Raw genomic sequence first — 21,434 nt, forward strand, 5'->3', positions numbered from 1 at the left:
TCTGTAAAAGAAGAAGTCAATGGAGTTATAAGCATGAAATTTCCTGACAGTTAGTGTCATCCCCAGATCAGTACCTTCCTACCGCACCCCTGCTGATATAGGGAATGACAGTATCTGGTCTTCACTCCACCCTAAGAGACACGTCCCTGAAAAGGGGACACAGCTATTACCTTCTTTCCCAAGAGTAGATTGTACTTGGCAATGGTGGTGGTGTGGTAGCTGGGCAGCAGCTTAGATAAAGGGAGAAGGGCAGGATGGACCCAGAAAGAAAAGGCTGCAACCTTGAAAGGTCAATTCAGTGCTGCCGGCAGGTTCCTGCCCATATTCACTGGCTCCCCTGGTTGGCCTGGCGTGGCCCCAGCCTATTCTGAAACTGTCACCTGTGCTTTCGCTCAAGAAGGGTTTCTCACTCTTTTTTTTCTTTGCTTTTTGTTTGTTTGTTTTGACGGTTAGACTCATTCTTTTTTTTTTTTTTTTTTACTTTTTAAAATTAATCTTTCTTTTTAAATACAGTTTTTATTGAGATACACTCACACGCCATACAGTCCATCTGAAGTATACAATCACTGGCTCACAGTATCATCACATAGTTGTACATACATCCCTATGATCAATTTTGGAAGATTTTCATTACTCCAGAAAGTGAATAAAAATAAAAAATAAAACCCAAATCCTCCCGTACCCCTTATCCCTCCCCCACCCACCCACCCATGACCGATAGTATTGGTGTGGTACACTTGTTAACTGGTAATGAAAGAATATTAAAATATTATTGTTAACCATAGCCTGCAGTTTGCAGTAGATACATTTCCCCCCTGTATCCATCTATTATTTTTTTAACATTTGTTCCCCCTATTATTTATTTATTTTTAATCCGTATGTTTTACTCATTGGTCTTTGTAGATAAAAGGAGCATCAGAACAAGGTTTTCATAATCACACAGTCACATTGCAAAAGCTATACTATTATGCAATCATCTTCAAGAAACATGACTACTGGAACACAGCTCTACAGTTTCAGGCACATTCCCTCTAGCCTTAGACTAAAAAAGGGATATCTACAATAATGCATAAAAATAACCTCCAGGATAGACTCTCAACTCTGAAATCTCTCAGCCACTAACACTTTACCTTGTCTCATTTCTCTCTTTCCCCTTTCAGAAAAACTGGAGGTTTTCTCAGTCTCTTGATGCTGAATCCCAGCTCATTGTAGGATTTCTGTCCCACGTTGACAGGAAGGTTTACACTCCTGGGAGTCATGTCCCACGTAGAGACAGGGAGGGCTGTGAGTTTGCTTGCTGTGTTATCTGAGAGAGAGATAGGCCGCATCTGAGCAACGAAAGAGGTTCTCTGGGGGTGACTCTTAGGCCCAATTTTAAGAAGGCTTAGCCTATCATTTGTGGGGATAAGTTTCATATGAACAAACCCCAAGATTGAAGGCTCGGCCTATTGATTTGGTTGTCCCCACCACTTGCGAAAATATCAGGAATTCTCCAAATGGGGAAGTTGAATTTTCCCCTTTCTCTCCATTCCCCCAAGAGGACTTTGCAAATACTTCTTTATTCACTGTTCAAATAACTCTGGGATTTATCGGGGCATCACACTGGACAAACCTACAAAATCTCATGCCCTATTCAAGGTTCCATGTACTTATGGTGTTCAATTAATCTGTCCATATAAGTTGTATTAAGAAATGCAGTATAGACTCATTTATTAAGCACCTCCCCTCCCCGCCCTCGCAGTCTCTGGGTCACTTTTTCCACTTGTAGATCTTGTGCACCAGCCCCAAGAAGATAGTCGGGGGCAGGGGCTCAGAGTGCTGCTCGATGAGACCCAGAAGGCAAGTGTCTTCCTCGTATGTATAGTGACAGCTGGCAGCTCTGGGTCCTCATACAGCGCCTTCACCCGGGTCACCTTCTCAGCCTCCTGCTGCCTGTAATTTTCCTGCAGGATCTGGCACTGTTCTGGAGAGGCCAGTTGCAGACACTGAACCACCAGCCAGCTGCACTTGTTGTCTTGGACGTCAGTGCCAACCTTGCCAGTCACATCAGGGTCCCCCAAAAGGTCCAGATAATCATTCTGAATCTGAAATAACTCCTCCATCTCCAGAAGGATCTCCTTGGCATTGGCACGCTCCTTCTCCCTGTCAATGCCCACCATATACATGGCAGCAGCCACAGGAAGGTAGAAGGAGTAGAAAGCTGTCCTGTATTTGACAATGGATTTGTACCTCTTTTAAGTGAATCTGCCAAGATCCATATTGCCCTGGAGGGGCTGTGATGAGATCCAGAGTCTGCCCGATCTCAGTCTGATAAGAAACCTGCAGGAACAGCTCAATCAGGTTTAGATAATAGGGCTGCTCCCAGCAGTAGAGCTTCAGTAGATGGTAGATACATGCTTCCAGCCACATGGCGTCATTAATGGCATCCAAACCGATACCTGGTTTCTGATACCAGCAGGGCTGTCCTCGTTGGGTGAGGGATGAATCCACAATGTTGTCTGAGACCAGGAAAAATCTTGGGGCAGTTCCACACACCAGCACACAGTCAGGGCCAGCTGGAGGCTATCAGCATCCTGCTTCTTTGGCTCCTCCAGCTCCCAGAAAATTGCCAGCACCGTCAAACCCCGACTGCACTTGGCAGTCTACTCCAGGATCTCCTTGAGCCAGGCAAAAGCATCTCCTGTCTCTGAGTGCCCCATCTCATCCTCGATTAGCACCTTGAGAATCTGGGAGAAGTGCTGGATGAAATTCTGCTTTTCTTGGGCATGAACATCAGATTTCTTGTCTCCGTTCATTCTGAGGGAAGAGCAAAGTGCTCTATTTCTGGATGCTGGTTCTTGCTTTTTGCTTTGTTGTTAACCGTTCTTTTATATTTAATTTTTTCTTTTATCTTTCAACTTTGCACTTTGAAATAATTATTGATTTGCAGGAAGTTGCAAAGAGAGTACAGAAACCCAAGTTTCCCTGCAGCTACATGTTACGGAATTAGAGTCTGGGATCAAATCTAGAATTTGGCATGGGCACAAGGTGTGTGTGGCTTGTGTCATTGTATCCCGCCTGCAGATCCGTGCAGGCACCGCCGCACTCGAAACTCAGAACTATTCCATCACCACCGCGGTGGCTCTTGAAGTCACCCCCATGCCCTCTGCACCCCCACCACTCCTGATTTCTGACAACCACTAATCTGTTCTCTCCATCTCTACAATTTCATCATTTGAAGACTATTCGACGAATGGAATCATACCGCATGTGATGCAAGAAAGGGGCCAAGGAATGCGGTGGCCTCTGGAAGCTGGAGAAGGTACGGAAACGGGCTCCCCCTGCAGCTTCCCACAGAAATGCAGCCCAGCTGGCAACCTGGCTTTCAGACTTCTGGCCTCCACAGCAGTAAAGGAATAAAGGTGTGCTGTGTTAAGCCCTTGTTTGCGGTCATTTGTTACAGCAGCCATGGGAAACTAATTCAGTGGTTTTGTTTTCTCCAAGTCTCTAAGTGACTTTTCATTCTTCTAACAGCGTCTTTCTCAAAGCAGACGTTTTGTTTTGTTTTGTTTTAATTTTGATGGTGTCAATTTATGACTTTTCCTTTTATGGACTGTGCTTTGGGTATTATGCCTAAACCCTTCACCAATCCTAGGTCCTAAAGATTTTCTCCTATGTCTCTTTCTAAAAGCTTTATAACTTTATATTTTGCATTTAAAATCTGAGATCCATTTTGAGTTAAATTTTGTATGAAGAGTGAGGTTTAGATTGAGGGGTGTGTTGTTTGTTTTTGTTTTGTTTTGTTTTTGCCTATGAATATTCAATTGCTCCAGCACCATTTGTTGAAAAGACCATCCTTCCTTCATTGAACTGCTCTTGCACCTTTGTCAAAAATCAATTGACTGTAATTGTGTGGGACTATTTCTGGGTTCTCTATATTCCATTCCATTGACCTATGTGTCTTTTACATTCATTTATTTTTTCAACAAACAGGCACTATATGGATTCATTCTTGCTGAAATTCAGACATCGCAGATAAAGCAAAAGCTCCCTTGAACACTTCCCCTCTCCCATCCCATTCCCCTCCTCTAAGGTAACTTACTGTTGGGCAGTTTGGTGTGTATCCTACAGACCTTTTTCTGTGCGTTTACATACTATACATGCATATATACTAATAGAACAACATGGTGACATTGTGGAGTTCACATAATGGGGATCATACTGCAAAACTCATTTATCAGCTTGCTTTTTGTACTTAACAATATGCATTACACCACCTTTCAACCTCAGTATGAATAGATCCACCTTATCTTTTTTATGACTGAAAAACGATTGCATTTTATCCCTTTACAATTCCACTCAACCAGTTACGAATATATAGTTGTCACAATTCCTTGCAATGATAAGTAACGCTGCTGAGTTCGAACTTATTGCAAACTCATGCGGATGTTCATAGCAAAGTTTCCCAACAGTGGCCTCACTGGGAGAAAGGCATGTCCAGTCACATTCTAGTGGTCACAGCTGTCCACCTTCCAGACAGTGGGGCCACTTAATGCTTCCCCCAACTGCGAATGACAATGTTTTTTCTCCACGCCTCACCAAAACTAGGGATCTTTAATGTTGCTCTGAAGGACAAAAGTGCAGTACATCCTGTTAGTTGGTGTTTCCATGATTACTACTGAGGTTGACCATTTTCCATAAGTTTATAGTCCATGTGTGTCTCTTCTTCTGTGACTGACCCAATCGTATCAATGGCCTCTACACAAGTCCATTTGTACTGACTGCCCTTCTGTGATTGCTTTGTGGGTTTTCTGGATGCAGATGAGAATTAATACACGTGGCAAGTATTTTCTCCCAGCCAGTTGCTTGTCTTTTGCCTTTGTTTAAGGTGTCATTTATCCACTCGAGTTGGACATAATTCTGTGCATTCATCATTTCCTTCATGGCTTTTTTTAGTTCGGATCTTGGTTAAGAAAGGACCATCTCTTTCACCTGCAACCTCAGGCCCCAAACTCAGCATCTGCCTCAGGTCTTTGCCAGGGTCACCTCCTGGCCTTCATCCGTACGTATCTCTGTTCCTGCCCCTACCCCAGTTTCTTCACTCCACTCCTTGCCTAGCACCGAGTCAGATGCTACGGACTCCTAAACCCTCCGAGTCTTGGGAAGTCTTCCCAAACCTTCCTCCCTTTGTCTTGCCACTTCATCTCCATCCTCTTCCTTTGTGGTTGAGGCTTCACTGGCCTTTAGCAGCCCTGCCCTGGGCAGCCCTCCTTGGAATGGCTCAAGAAGACCCCAAAAACTCATGGAATTTTCTTACTGCCAGCACCGCTCACCCATACATTCTGTTACCCAGCGCACAATCCGTGCCAAGGGATGCAGACCCACCTGGCAAGGAAAATAAAGTTATAATAATACCTGCCTGTAAATTTTGCTGTTTTTATGAAGCTGTGAAAGCAGCATCCTTACTAGGCACACGGAACTTTGAGAATTCTGCACCCAGCATCCAGACCCCGCTCCACTGGCCATTCCCTGCCGACAAGATAGCTGCCCCTGAGTCGCTTCATTTCAGAATTCTAGAGAAGCCACTGACAATACAAAACAAGGCAGATGACTGGCCCTTTAGCCACAGCTGTTTCCATCACTTATGCCCACCTCCCCTGGGAAGGGGGCAGGGGGCGGAGGTGGGGTGCCAGAGCTGTCAGACAGCCCCTCCTGCAACCGAGTCCTCCCCACCTACCCGCAGGTATGGTACCAATCAAAAGCAGTGGGTTCTCTGCTCCATGCACTAAAATGACCAGCTCCAGAGACACTAGGGTTTCAGAGTTTATTGCTAAACATGAAACAGGAGAGCAAATTGGACTAAAATCTGAGCTTATTGGACTAAAAATCTGTCTCCCCAAACTGCAGTAACTCTGATAGTTTTGTAGTATTAAGAGATGGACAGGTTTTAGGATAATGTGTACAATGGCTCGAGATGACGAGGTTAGAGCCAATTTAATTATCAAGCATGTACAGATTGATTACATACTTAGTCATATGCAAGAAAATGGCGGCCTCCATGTGATGGTGGGTGTGATTTTTAGTATTATAATGAGGTATCAGTCACTTATAGGTTAAAGTTTAAGCTACTGCGCATGTCGGGCAAACCCATTTTCGTCAGATTCAGCTCCTTCTAGCAATGTAGTTTAGGACCGGATTCAGCTCTGGGCTGACTCAATTTCCTCAATTAATAAACAGTAGGAACTGTCTTTAGTGCTCATAAAACTCTAACATTGAAAAACCAGATAAGGGGGTACAGGCAGGGCCAGTCACAAGGTTTTTACAATGGAAGGCTATAGAGTTATACAATCATTATCAGACATTAGGGCAGCTACCTCAGGCATTTTCCTTTGGTCGTTGTACAATACATGAGAAAGTAAGAAAAGCATCTCTATCATGCCTCAGTAGTCCTAACTATTTGCTAATTCTTACCTCTCAGTTACAGGTGCAGGGAATGCTTGGGGGCCCCTTTCCAGAACCTCCTGGCCACCACTCTGAAAACTGCCTCCCCAGGGACACCGGCTGAGCCGGGCCAGGTCAGGGCCCAAGCATCGCGGGAGGGGCTGGTGACACAGGGAGCAGTTTCTTGAGCTGCTATTGTCCATGTGGAAGGGAATTGTGGCTGAGGTGTGCTAGGAAGTAATTTTGGAGCAGAATGGGGTAAAAATGACCCTGAAGACCTCTGCCGAGCTGAGGGGGTCTGGGGCCATTGGGGGTAAGAGAAACTGGAGACCCCGTGTCCCGCATGGATGGCCAACTCGTGGTCAGCCCTCGATGCTCAGACTAGGGTGGTCCATGGGGAGGTCTCTGTAGGGAGGAAGCAATAGAGAAGAGGGACCAGGGCTTAGGACACACCCAACCCCAGCTCTGGGTCCCATGGCACTGTGCAGCCCACACCCCTGGGAGGTTTGAGGCCCCCCCGCCTGCCTGGACCAGGTGCTACTCATCGCCCTCGAAGCACCCCCAGGGCCACCCCCAGCAGCTCTTGAGTGAGGTGCAGAGTCCAAGGAAGGGCCTCGTGGGTACCAGGAATGGCATCTGCAGGACGCACCATGCAGAGGGGCTGGGGTTGGTCCCAGGCAGAGCATGCCCGGGGGAGGGGTGTGTGTGAGGATGGGCAGGGGGGTGGGGAGAGCCGCGAAGCTCCCAGGACCATGCTGGTGAATTTGGACTTTGCCCTGGGCCAGAGGCTTTCCATGCAAGTAGCGCACAGATGTGTTTTGTTAGGCCAACACCAGATTTTAAGAAATTTTAAATGTGAATGCCTTTAAGAGAAGCTTGCACCCCCATTAAAGCCCACTGCTCCCCAAAATTTTACCACCACCACCACCACCCCCGCTTCATGCATATGCATCACCTCTCTGGCCCGCTGCGTGGTCAACGGGGATTCTGGAAGCACATCTAGGAACTGGTGGGGTAAAGGGGAATGGCCGCAGGTGGCAGGGAGAATGGAGCCAGCCTCCATTCCTTCTCCCTGGATGATTTAGGGGGTGCGGCATGGACACCCATGATCGTCACTCCGAGAGGACGTGAAGTGCATGCATGTGTGGCTCAGTGGAATTCTTCCATGTGGGAGACCAGGGTTCAATTTCTGGACCATGCACACACACACACACACACACACACACACACACATGGGAGGATGCAAGGTGTGCAGGCTCCCCAGACATGTGGGCTCAGCTTTCCTGTCACAACTTTGGAGCAACACTTTCTGGGCTGCCCGTATCTGCCCTTGCCTAGCCCTACATGCTCTGTCACTCTGCCATCCTTCAAGGAAGCACTAAATGTTTTAGAAGGACAGCTGACTTTTCTCATGAAGAATTAGAGAAAGAGTAAGGAACTCAAACCACCAGTCTGAAGGCAGCAGTAGGTGGATCCAAATACCCCAGGGTGCAAGTGTAACAGAAACCAGGGGCTACGGAAAGAGGGAACCAGTGCCATCTGGTGGCTGTCTCTGGAATAGCAGCATGGGCTGGAAAGCTCTTTAGCTCCTGTTCTATTCCACATGACCTTCGGCAAAGCAGAACGAACCCAGAGAGCAGTGTAACGAAGGGCCACGCCAAACCAGATCCAGCAAGTCCAAAGCATGGCCTCTGCTCCGACCGCAAATGACTCTTCCCCTGTTCCCCAAACAGGCCCTACCTTCCCTTCTCTCCTTCCAGGCACACACCTGCCCATCCTCGGAGATGAGATTTAAAGATGACGTCCTCTGTGTTCTGATGTAGCCAATGCCTTCCTCCTGCGTCCTCCCGAACCTCAGCCAAACCAGTTCTGCAGTGATCACAGGAGCAAGGGAATTGAGCAACTCTGCATTGCTGCACATGGTACTGGAGCAACTCCCACAGGGCATGTGTCATGGAAGCACCTGGAACGAGCCACCAAGTTTTCATAGGTGTCTCCTTTCTGACTCAACTGTCGGGAAACAGAGAGGGCCCAGGAACGCTGGGGTCAGGTCTGGCTCCTGAATCTTGCAGTGAGGAGCATGAGTTGGAGGGTCCTTCACGATGTACAGACCATGGCTGGTCTGCAGTCCTCGCAAAGCTTCCTGTAGACCTTCAAGTTCTTTGGGTTCTCAGGAAGGCCCATAGTTTTTCAGAATGCACCTCTGCATTCTGCTTTAACAGTTCTGGTTGAATGCTCTTTACAGCCTGTTTACAAAAGTGCTGCCCTTCCGATAATCAAGAAATATTGGCAGGGCAGGCAACGATGGCTCAATGGCAGAGTTCTCACCTGCAATGCCGGAGACCCAGGTTCGATTCCTGGTGCCTGCCCATATATGCCATATATATGTATATATGTATACATATACATATATATGCAAAGTCCCTTGAGGGATGGGAGAAAAAATATGGAACTATTAAATTTTACCATCAAAGAATCCCCTGATACTGTGTCAAACACTAGGGACACCCAAATCAGTAGGCCAAGCCCTTGATCTTGAGGCTTACTCTTGTGAAGTTCACGTAGGTAGCAGAGAAGCTTAGCCTGCCTATAGGAATACCTTAGAGTTACTTCTGGAGGACTTCTGATGTTGCTCAGATGTGGCCTCAGTCTCTCTAACCCCAGCTCTGCAAGTGTAATCATTGCCCTCTCCCCCTACATGGGACATGACGTCCAGGGGTGACAGTCCCTGGTGGCATAGGAGATGAGTCATCCCGGGGATGAGTCTGACCCTGGAACTGTGGGATCAACAATTCCATCCTGAACAAAAGAGGAAAAGAAGTGTAACCAATAAAGTATCAGTGGCTGAGAGAGATCAAATAGAGTCAAGAGGCTACTCTGGAGATCAATTTAATGCAAGCTTCAGTTAGACATTGCTACCTATCATAATTTGCCAAACCCCAACCAAAACCATTCCAGCCAACCCTAAAGAACACCTAGGGTATTATATAAGATTCTACAAATGTTCCATGCACTGGAGTAACTTTCCAGAAACCTACAACATCCAGATGGGTCCCTGGACCAGATAAGTTCTGAAACCTATAGGGCCCAGCCTCTCCAGAACATCAGCTAGTTCCATCTTCCTACCCCATATTAGTGACAGCCCCTTCCAACATGAAAAAGTTAGAAAGGCCATAGCCCAAATACCCCTTGTTCTACTTTGCAAGCTGCCCGAATGCAACACACCAGAGATGGATTGGCTTTTAATTAAAGGGGATTTATTTTGTCAGTTCTTCAGAGGAAAGGCAGCTAACTTTCAACCTAGGTTCTTACATGGGAAGGCACAGTGTGATCTCTGTTGGCCTTCTCTCCAGGCCTCTGGGTTCCAACAACTTTCCTCAGGGTGATTTATTTCTGCATCTCCAAAGGCCTGGACAGAGCTGCGAGTACCAAGATGAGGTATGCTGAGCTGCTTGGGCTATGCTACGTTGAGCTCTCATTTAAGCACCAGCCTATTAAATCAAATGTCATTCATTACGGCAGGCACGCCTCCTAGCTGACTGCAGATTTAATGAGCAACAGATGAGGTTCACATACCATTGGCTCATGTCCACAGCAACAGTACTAGGTGCCTTCACCTGGCCAAGTTGACAACTGAATCTAACTACCACGCCCCTAAAGAGTGGGATAGAAAGATCAAAGGTGATGGTAGAGTTATGCAGAGAAGGTAGGGTTTAACAAACAAATACATATATATATATATTTTTGTAGCTTTATTTATTTATTAAACATAACCACATTCAAACACAAACATTCTTACCATATGATCATTCCATTCTTGATATATTATCAATTACTCACAAATCATCACACAGTTGTATATTCATCATCATGACCATTTCTTAGAACATTTGCATCAATTCAGAAAAAGAAATAAAAACAAAACAGAAAAAAATTCGTGCATACCATACCCCTTACCCCTCCCTTTCATTGATCACTAGCATTTCAATCTACTAAATTTATTTTAACATTTGTTCCCCCTATTATTTATTTATTTTTAATTCATATGTTTTACTCATCTGTCGATAAGGTAGATAAAAGGAGCATCAGACACAAGGTTTTCACAATCACACTGTCACATTGTGAAAGCTATATCATTATACAATCATCTTCAAGAAACATGGCTACTGGAACACAGCTCTACATTTTCAGGCAGTTTCCTCCAGCCTCTCCATTACACCTTAACTAAAAAGGCAATATTTATTTAATGCATAAGAATAACCTCCAGGATAACCTCTCAAATCTGTTTGGAATCTCTCAGCCATTGACACTTTATTTTGTCTCATTTTGCTCTTCCCCTTTTTGGTCGAGAAGGTTTTCTCAATCCCTTGATACTGAGTCATAGCACATTCTACGATTTCTGTCCCACGTTGCCAGGAAGGTCCACACCCCTGGGGCTCGTGCCCCACGTGGAGAGGGGAGGGCAGTGAGTTTGCTTGTGATGTTGGCTGAGAGAGAGAGGCCACAAAAGAGGCTCTCTTGGGGGTGAGTCTTGGTCCTAATTTAAGTAGGCTTGACCTATCGTTTGTGGGGTTAACTTTCATATGAACAAAACCCAAGACTGGGGGCTCAGCCTATTGCTTTGGTTGTCCCCATTGCTTGTGAGAATATCGAGAATTCTCCACTTGGGGAAGTTGAATTTTCCCCCTTTCTCACCATTCCCCCAATGGGACTTTGCAAATACTTTTTTATTCACTGTTCAGATCACTCTGGGATTTATCGGGGCATCATTATGGACAAACCTACAAAATCTCATGCCCTACTCAAGGTTCCATGTACTGTGTTGTTCAATTAAGCTGTTCACGTAAGTTATATAAAGGAAATAACAAACAGATACTGATTGCTGAATCATTAAATTGATATTTCTTTTAGTCTCCAGTATCTTAGAGCAGCTAGAAGTAAAAACCTAAAATTGCGGAATTGTAACCCATACCAAACTCTGAAATCTGTTCTACAACTAATTGTTGTGCTGTGCTTTGAAATTTATCGGTGTTTCGCATACATGTTATTTTTCACAAAAAAAAGAGAGAAAAGAAAGTCAATTTGTAATGACAAAAATATACATATTTCTTCTAGCCTCCAATGTTCTGGAGCAGCTAGAAGGAATAGTCTGGAAGGATCATATGGTAGCCCATGAACTTGTAACTGCCTTGTAACTACTTGTTGAAGAGTGCTTTGAAAACTATTGCTTTTTTCTTTTTTTGCTTTGTATATATGTTAGATTATACAATAAAAAAGTTAAAAATTAAAAAAAATTTTTAAAAACCAAGGATCCAAGTTATTATCACAGAAGAGGTACTGAAGGATGGAGCCTAGAGGCAATATATTGAAAAGATATATTGCTAACTGCACACTAGGAAATCACAAATATTTAAAAATTAAGTAACACATTTCTAGGTAATCCACTGGTCAAATAAGAAATTGTAAAGGAAAATAGGAAATACTTTGAACTGAATAATAATGGAAATACAACATATCTAAAAGCCTGTGGTGCAGCTAAAGCATTGTTCAGAAAGCAGTTTATAGCTTTAAGATGTTTTAAAATTTTTTTATTGTGGTAGCATATATACAACATTAAAATACCCATTTTAGCCATTTTCAAATATACAATTCAGTGGTATTTACAATATTGTGCTACCATCACCACCACCCATTACCAAAATTTTCCATCACCCCAAACAGAAACTCTACCAATTAAGCATCAGCCCCCTTCTCTCCCCATCCCCCGCATCCTGGTAACCTGAACTCTGTGAATTAGCATATTCTACTACTTAAATATAAGTGCAATCCCACACTGTTTGTCCTTTTGTATCTGGCTTATTTCCCTCGACCTGGTGTCTTCAAGATTCATCTCTATTCTGGCATGAATCATAACCTCGTTCCTTTTTATGGCTGAATGGTGTTGCATTGTATGGATATACCACGTTTTGTTTATCCATTCATCTGCTGTTGGACACTTGGGTTGCTTCCACCTTTGGTCTCTTGTGGGTGGGGCTGCCGTGGAGAGTGGTGTGCAGAAGTTTGTCTGAATCCCCGCTTTGACTTCTCTTGAGTATGCACCTGGGGGTGACATTGCTGACTCATGCCATAGTTTTGTTTAACTTCCTGTTCTAGTTTGCTAGCTGCCAGAATGCAATATACCAGAAATGGAATGACTTTTAAAAAGGAAATTTAATAAGTTGCTGGTTTACAGTTCTAAGGCCGAGAAGATGTCCCAATTAAAACAAGACTCTAGAAATGTCCAATCTAAGGCATTCAGGGAAAGATACCTTGGTTCAAGAAGGCTGATGACGTTCAGGGTTTCTCTCTTGGCTGGAAGAACACATGGCAAACATGGTAGTGGCTGCTGGCTTTCTCGTGGCTCTACAGAAAGAGACTCTCTCCAAAATGCTTCCTCTTTTAAAGGATTAATGGGTGGAGTCACAACTCCATAGAAGCTAGCTGATCAAAAGTTACCACCCACATTTGGGTGGGTCACATCTCTATGGGAACAATCAAAAAGCTCCCAGCCAGCAATATTGAATGAGGATTAAAGGTCATGGATTTTCTGGGGTCCACCGCAGATTCAAACCACCACACTCCCAAACTGTCTGCCACGGCAAATGCGTCATTTTGCATTCCCACCAACTGTTTATGGGGGTTTCTATTTCTCTGCATCCTTGCCAGCACGTATTTCTATTTTTAAAAATAATGTTTTCTGGTGGATGTGGGGTGGTGTCTCGTTGTGGTCTCCATTTGCGTTTCTGTACTCAAGAAATGGCTGATTATATTTAAGCACCTTTTTATGTGCTTATTGGCTGTTTGTGTGTTGTTCCTAGTCTGCTAGCTGCAGGGATGCAATATATCAGAAATGGTATGGCTTTTAAAAAGGAAAATTTAATCAGATGCTAGTTTACAGTTCTAAGGCCGAGAAAATGTCCCAATTAAAACAAGTCCATAGAAATGTCCAATCTAAGGCATCCAGGGAAAGACACCTTGGTTCAAGAAGGCTGATGAAGTTCAGGGTTTCTCTCTCAAGTGGAAATGCACATGGCGAACACAGTCAGGGCTTCTCTCTCATCTGGAAAGGCACATGCAGAGCATGGCGTCATCTGCTAGCTTTCTCTCCTGGCTTCTGGTTTCATGAAGCTCCCCGGGAGGCATTTTCCTTCTTCATCTCCAAAGGTTGCTGGCTTGTGGACTCTCTGCTTCGTGGTGCTGCAGCATTCTTTACTCTTTGTAGAATCTCCTATTCTCCAAAATGTTTTCTCTTTTATAGGACTTCTAGAAACTAATCAAGACCCACCCGAATGGGTGGAAAGACATATTGTCACCTAATCCAGTTTAACAACCACTCTCAATTACCTCACATCTCAGGGAGATGATCTAATAACAGTTTCAAACATACAATGCTGAATAGGGATTAGAAGAAACAGCTGCCTTTACAAAATGGGATTAGGATTAAACCATGGCTTTTCTAGGGGATATACATCCTTTCAAACCAGCACATTCCACCCTCTGGACTCTAAAAAAGACATGTTTTCCCCATATACAAAATACATTCATTCCATAACAATATCAGAGAACTTTAAAGCATTTCAGTAACAATCAAATGCAATACAAGGTTAAAACCAGTACAATATCTCAAAGTTAATTACAAGCATGATCTGTCCTAAGGCAAAATTCTCTTCTGGCTCTGGACCTATAAAAACTCAAAACATGTTATTTGCTGCCAACATACAAAGGAGGAACAGTCATAGAATACATATACACATTTCCATATGGAGGAAGGAACACAGGGATCACCAGACCCATACAGTTTTGAAAACCCACAGGGCAAAGTCCATTAGATTTCAAAGTCTGAGAATCATTTATCTTCGGGGCTTCTGAAAGCGGCAGCCCTATCCTTTCCAAGGGCCTACACAGAGGCTTGCCTCTCTCCGAATGCAACCTTGGGGGATATTGGGGAGAACACCTTTTTCTCGGCTGCACCTTCTCCAAGCACTGAGGCCACACCCAGACTCTCTGCCATTTCCGGGGCACACGCTCAACCCCTCCATGTGGTGGCAGCCAGACTTTCCCAAACCCCAAGGAATGTGCTTCACCCTCTCCAAGGCCTGAGGTGGTATAACTCTTCCACTGTAAGCAGGTGGAAGGCCCATCCTCTGCCTTTGGGCCAAACTCACCCTTTCCATGGGCTTGGGTGGGCCCACTCTCATGGCCCGAGGCTTCTTGACATCAGACCTCAGCCTCCATGGTTTTGCCTCTGAAGTTATTTTTCCTCCAATGTGTCCCTTCTCTGACACAGTTCAGACTGGCAGCAGCTCTGTTTATACAGGTCCCAAGGCACTCTCGTTGGTTTTCTATGCAGTAGCCTTGGCTCATGCCCATCAGACATAAGGAGTTTCCACAAATCCTTCCTGGATAACTCAATGTCCAATCCTGGCTTTCTCTGAAATGGCTGACTGGTTCCACATTTGGCCAGATCCTCACATGGGGCACCATTCTTTGGGGTCTCCCTTCCTGGAAGCCCAGAATTTTCAATGGCATCAATTTCTGGTTTCTTTGTACTCAAGAGTTCAGTTTTCAGCTTGTCTCTCTCCTGTCGCATTTCACTATAAGCTGTGAGGAGAAACCAGGCTGTACTTTCCACATTTAATTTGGAGATCTCTTCTGCTAAATATCCAAGTTCATGGCTTTTAAAATCAGCCTTCCAGCCAAAGTCACTAGTCAATTTTGCCAGTATATCTGGCATTTTAAAACAAGGCTCGTTTTCCTTCCAGTCTACAATAACACACGCCTCATTTCTGTCTAAGGCTTTATCAGAAGTGTCTTTAGAGTCCACTTTCTACCAGCAGTCTCTTCAAAGCATTCTAAACCTTCTCTATCAAGCTCCTCACAACTTTTCCAGAATCTTCCCCTTATCCATTTAAATAGCCGTTCCAACATATTTGGTATTTGCAAACCACAAAACAGCGCTCCACTCTCTGGTACCAAAATCTGTTCTAGTTTGCTAGCTGCCAGAATGCAATATACCAGAAACAGAATGGCTTTTTAAAAGGGGAATTTAATAAGTTGCTAGTTTACAATTCTAAGGCCAAGAAAATGTCCCAATTAAAACAAGTCTATAGAAACGTCCTGTCAAAGGTATCCAGGGAAAGATACCTTGGTTCAAGTAGGCCGATGAAGTTCAGGGTTTCTCTCTCAAGTGAGAAGGCACATGGCGAACACAGTCAGGGCTTCTCTCTCAGCTGGAAGGGCACATGGAGAACATGGCATCATCTGCTAGCTTTCTCTTCTGGTTTCCGGTTTCATGAAGCTCCCCGGGAGGCATTTTGCTTCTTCATCTCCAAAGGTTGCTGGCTCGTGGACTCTCTGCTTCATGGCGCTGCAGCATTCTCTGCTCTCTCCGAATCTCCTATTCTCCAAAATGTTTCCTCTGTTAATAGGACTTCAGAAGCTAATCAAGGCACACTTGAATGGGTGGAGACGTATAGTCACCTAATCCAGTTTAACAACCACTCTTGATTACATCACATCTCCAGGGAAATTATCTAATTACAGTTTCAAATATAATGCTGAATAGGGGTTAGAAGAAACGGCTGCCTTTACAAAATGGGATTAGGATTAAAACATGGCTTTTCTAGGGGACATACATTCTTTCAAACCAGCACATGTGTCTTCTTTGGAGAAGTGTCTATTCGGGTCTTTGGCCCATTTTTATTTGGGTTGTTTTACTTTTTTTGTTGAGTTGCAGGAGTTCTTTATATATTCTGGATATTAAAGCATAATCAGTTCTATGGTTTCCAAATATTCTCTTACATTCTTCTCCCTTCCTTGCTAATATCTTTTAATATATAAAAGTTTTTAATTTTGGTGGAAAAAGAAAGCGCTGCCCTTCAAACTTAAGAGTCGCTTAGGATGCATACAAGGAGATATCGCTTTCATAGAGTAGAAACTCAGAAGACCTCCAAAAGTGGGTTCTGGTGGAGCTCCCCGAACCTCAGCTGGGTCCCCTGGGGAATTTTCCTCCTCTCCAAAGCTATCTTCCCACCCACAGGCATACAATTGCATTGGGCACCGCTCAATACAAGCCTGATCTAACTGAGGACAGTCTTCCCAGCTCCCCTTCTTTCACCAAACACAGACAAATGGGTGCTTTTCATGACTTACGGTGACCACAGCTAGGAGAGACAGAAGAAAGCAGGTCTGAAGGTACGTGGGAGAAAGCACCTCTGGGGTTTATGACCTTTCCCCACATTCCTGTAAGAGGAGAAGGTGCCGCAGAGCTCAGATATTTTCTTTTCTTTTCTTTTCTTTTTGATTGACAAACCAAAACAGCATACAAACACAAACATTCTTAACATATAAACATTCCATACATGATGTACAATCAATGGCTCACAGTATCAGATATTTTCTTAATTAAGGATTCTTAATTAATGATTACAAATTTGCCTGGAATCCTTACAATCCTGTCCCTGGCCAACTTCTTTTTAAATCTTGTATGTATATATATATATATGACATCATCTATTTTTTCTTAATTTTTTGTTGCAAATCTTCACACACACATATTCTATACATGGTGTACAATTAATGGCTCACGATATCATCACATAGTTGGGTATACATCACCATGATCATTTTTCTTGAACACTTGCATCACTCCAGAAAAAGAAATAAAAAGAAAAACTCATCCATACCATATACCTTACCCCTCCCTCTCATTGTTCACTAGTATTGCAACCTACCCTTTTTTTTACCCCTTAGTCCCCCCCATTTATCTACTTTTTTGTCCTTATTTTTTTACTCATCTGTTCTTCTAGTTTGCTAGCTGCCAGAATGCAATATACCAGAAACAGAATGACTTTTAAAAGGGGAATTTAATAAGTTGCTAGTTTACAGTTCTAAAGCCAAGAAAATGTCCCAATTAAGCAAGTCTACAGAAATGTCCAATCTAAGGCATCCAGGGAAAGACACCTTGCTTCAAGAAGGCCGATGAAGTTAAGTGTCTCTCTCTCAAGTGAGAAGGCACATGGCAAACACAGTCAGGGCTTCTCTCTCAGCTGGAAAGGCACATGGAGAACACAGCATCATCTGCTAGCTTTCTCTCCTGGCTTAAGGTTTCATGAAGCTCCCTGGAAGGCGTTTTCCTTCTTCATCTCCAAAGGTCACTGGCTGGTGGACTCTGCTTCGTGGTGCTGCAGCATTCTCTGATCTCTCTGAATCTCTCATTCTCCAATATGTTTCCTCTTTTATAGGATTCCAATAAACCAATCAAGACCCACCCAAATGGGTGGAGACATGTCATCACCTAATCCAATTTAACAACCACTCTTGACTAAATAACATCATCCAAGGAGATGATCTGACTACATTCAAACATACAGTATTAAATAGGGATTATTCTACCTTTATGAAATGGGATTTTGATTAAAACATGGCTTTTCTAGGGGGCATACATCCTTCCAAACCAGCAATCTGTCTATAGCTTGGATAAAGGGCGCATCAGTCACAAGCTTTTCACAATCATATGGTCACATTGTAAAAACTATATAGTTATACAGTCATGTTCAATAATCAAGGCTATGGAATACAGTTCAACAGTTATATGAAGTCATCTTAAATCTCTTCTGGTACAAGGTGGGGTATATACATATACATGTACATGTACCCAGACGCTGGCAAACAAGTGTGTTCAACTCATGAATAAGTAATTATTGAGTGAATGGAATATCCAAGTTGGAACAAGGGGTGGGTGGGGCAGGGAAGTTTGTGTTCAGGTGACAGAGAGGGACAAACAGAAGCAGCAGACAGAACTCAAGGCAGGTGTGAGGGGAGAGGGGACTGCTGTCCAACAACCGCTTCTGTCAGGAGTCAACAGCAAAAGGGACAAGCATCGGAAAGGACACCGGGAGAAAGGGGAAACCAAGTCAGCCAGTCACAGAACCCTACAATGACAGCACCTGCTGTAAAAGAGAACAAATGCATGTGAGTTAGAGTATGCAAATTCATAGAGTTAGAAATGAAAATACAGGTTAGCAGGGGCGAGGGCGGGGCTGGGGATTTGGCTGTAAGACTCTATGCGTACAGAGTTCATGTTTGAGGTGATGGAAAAGTTTTGGTAACAGATGGTGGTGCTGGTGGCACAACTTTATAAATGTAGTTAACACCGCTGAATTGTATGCTTGAAAGTGGTTAGAATGATTTCTTTTAGGTTGTATATATGTTACCAGAATGGAACTGTAAACACTCAAAAAAATGAACCCCAATATAAGCTTTGAACTGTAGTTGAAATTGTAAAATAATATTTCATCAATTGTAACAAAGGTATAGAAAAATATTAATAGTAGAGGAGATGGGGAGGGTGGAATACGGGAATGCCATACATTCTGCATGATTTTCTGTAACCTTACAACTACTCTAATAAAAAAAATTAATTAAAAAAAAAAAGAATGAAAACGTGCCAGGGTGGTCCAGAGTTTAAGGTCAGGCATCACTTCATGTCATACATATTAATATTCTAAATCCACAAAATTACCAGGTATAAAGATAGTTTTGTTTTGTTTTGTTTTGTAAATCTTTATTGGAAGGACTACAAACTTTATATTACCTCTGCATTTCTTACTCCTTCAGTGGTTGTGGGGAAGTAACCTTGGATACAAAGTTACTATGCTAGAGAATCTTGCCCAGGCTGGTTGTGAAATAATATTTGTACAATGGAGGTAACGAATAGGACAATAATTTAAACCTCACAGGCCTTAATTAGTGTCAAGGCACTTTTCTTTTCATTCAGGTTTTAGCAGACCTAGAAATAAACTACAAGTATTATATTTAGGCTCAGGGATGTCATAATACAATTTAAAATTTTAGCTTTCATTTTTCCCTTTGCAAATGTAAAATGTGTAACTGACTTCCATTCTCAGATAAGTGTGTTCTAAAAATATCTACTTGGAAAAAAAAATCTACTTGGGAGGGAAAAGCAGGTAAGAATTAGAAGACTGAAGAAAAGGAAAATAACATTCTTTTCAGAGTAGTTTTCCCTGATTTTTTTCATGCCAGCCTAAGGAGTCTTACTTTTCTAAAATATTAGAAACCATCACTGCTTCCCCCAATTATAAATATTCAACTTAGTGAACAGAGAGCATTTTAACAGGTTCTTGATTCGCTGTTACCTTATTTTTTAAAAGGGGGACAGGGGGATACAGAAGCCCCAAATGCTCCATAGTTTTGAGTAAACGTTTTCATAAATATTGTTCATGTAAAAACCTTGGTTTAGGGCTATTTTAATATTTAATATTTAAAAATACTCTATGTTTTTTTAGAAGAAAATGTTTCTCCCATTAAGTTTGTCAGCAAAATGAAATGAGAAAAATTACATACTAAAACAGCAGAACTGACATAAGCAAAACCAACCAACCAACAGAAAGAAAAACCTGTGATCTTTTTTCAGAGCTGTGTGCTGAAGTATGTAGGGATGAAATGATATCTGGGATTTGCTTTAAACTACTTCAGAAGAGAAAAAAAGAAGAAAAATGAAAAGGAAGAGGGAGACAGATAAACAATAATGTACCTACACTACATACAAAAATAGTTTGGTACTATTTGAAAATAGACTTAGATTATTTGTAAACATATAATGAAATTTTTAAAGAAGTGTCATTGATAGACTAAAAGAGAAAAGAAAATGGAATTGCATCAAGTGCTCAACTAAAACCAGAGAAGGAAGAAAAAGCAGGGAAGACCAAAAAAAGAAATAAAGAACAAGGGCAATGAATAGAAAACATTTATATACATGTGTTCTAGTTTGCTAGCTACTGGAATGCAATATACCAGGAACAGAATGGCTTTTTAAAAGGAAAATTTAATAAGTTGCTAGTTTACAGTTCTAAGGCCGAGAAAATGTCCCAATTAAAACAAGTCTATAGAAATGTCCAATCTCAGGCATCCATCCAGGGAAAGATACCTTGGTTCAGGAAGGCCGATGAAGTTCAAGGTTTCTCTCTCAAGTGAGAAGGCACATGGTAAACACAGTCAGGGCTTCTCTCTCAGCTGGAAGGGCACATGGTGAATACGGCGTCATCTGCTAGCTTTCTCTCCTGGCTTCTGGTTTCATGAAGCTCCCCGGGAGGCATTTTCCTTCTTCATCTCCAAGGGTCACTGGCTGGTGGACTCTCTGCTTCGTGGTGCTGCAGCATTCTATGCTCTCTCTGAATCTCTCATTCTCCAAAATATTTCCTCTTTTATAGGACTCCAATAAACCAATCAAGACCCACCCAAATGGGTGGAGACATGTCGTCCCTTAATCCAGTTTAACAACCACTCTTGATCAAATCACGTCATCCAAGGAGATAATCTGATCACAGTTTCAAACATACAGTATTGAATAGGGATTATTCTACCTTTATGAAATGGGATTTTGATTAAAGCATGGCTTTTCTAGGGGGCATACATCTTTTCAAACCAGCACAACATGTGTACGAGTTTGAAGGTATTATGTACCCCAGAAAAGCCATGTTTTAATCCTGATCCACTCTTGTGGGGACAGCCATTTCTTTTCATTTTATTCAATACTGTAAGGCAGAAAACTTTGATCAGCTCTTCTCCATAGAGATGTGGCACTCCCAATTGTGGGTGTGACCTTTTGATTAGATGGTGATGCTACTCCATCCATTGCAGGGAGTCTTGATTAGTTTACTGGAGTCTTTAAAAAAGAAAACATTTTGGAGAGAGCCAGAGCTGACAGAGAGAGCAGATGTAGACATTTGGAGAACAGTTACTTCAGAGACACAGATGTTTAGAGATGTTTGGAGCCCAACAGACATTGTCATGTATCTTCCTATGAGATGCTAAGGAAGCCAGAACCTGAAGAGAGCCAAGAGAAGTCAAGAGATGAAAGCCAACCCTGGAGAAGCAAAGTGAAAATCCCCACAGGAGCAGAGGCTGAAAGCAATGGAGCTCAGGAGCAAGGGACCAGCAAATGTCAGCCATGT

At 43.0% G+C, this 21,434-nt stretch overlaps 1 protein-coding gene and 1 pseudogene across 1 annotated transcript in view; one reads left to right on the forward strand and one right to left on the reverse strand.

Moving 5' to 3' along the window:
* Positions 1 to 21,434, forward strand: part of KCMF1 (potassium channel modulatory factor 1) — a 191,692-nt gene that overhangs the window by 12,107 nt on the left and 158,151 nt on the right. The gene's annotated exons all lie outside the window — the stretch shown is intronic.
* Positions 1,750 to 2,831, reverse strand: LOC143661266 (farnesyl pyrophosphate synthase pseudogene; annotated as a pseudogene).

Source organism: Tamandua tetradactyla, chromosome 17 (assembly GCF_023851605.1).
Source record: "Tamandua tetradactyla isolate mTamTet1 chromosome 17, mTamTet1.pri, whole genome shotgun sequence".
Classification (NCBI taxonomy): Eukaryota; Metazoa; Chordata; class Mammalia; order Pilosa; family Myrmecophagidae; genus Tamandua; species Tamandua tetradactyla.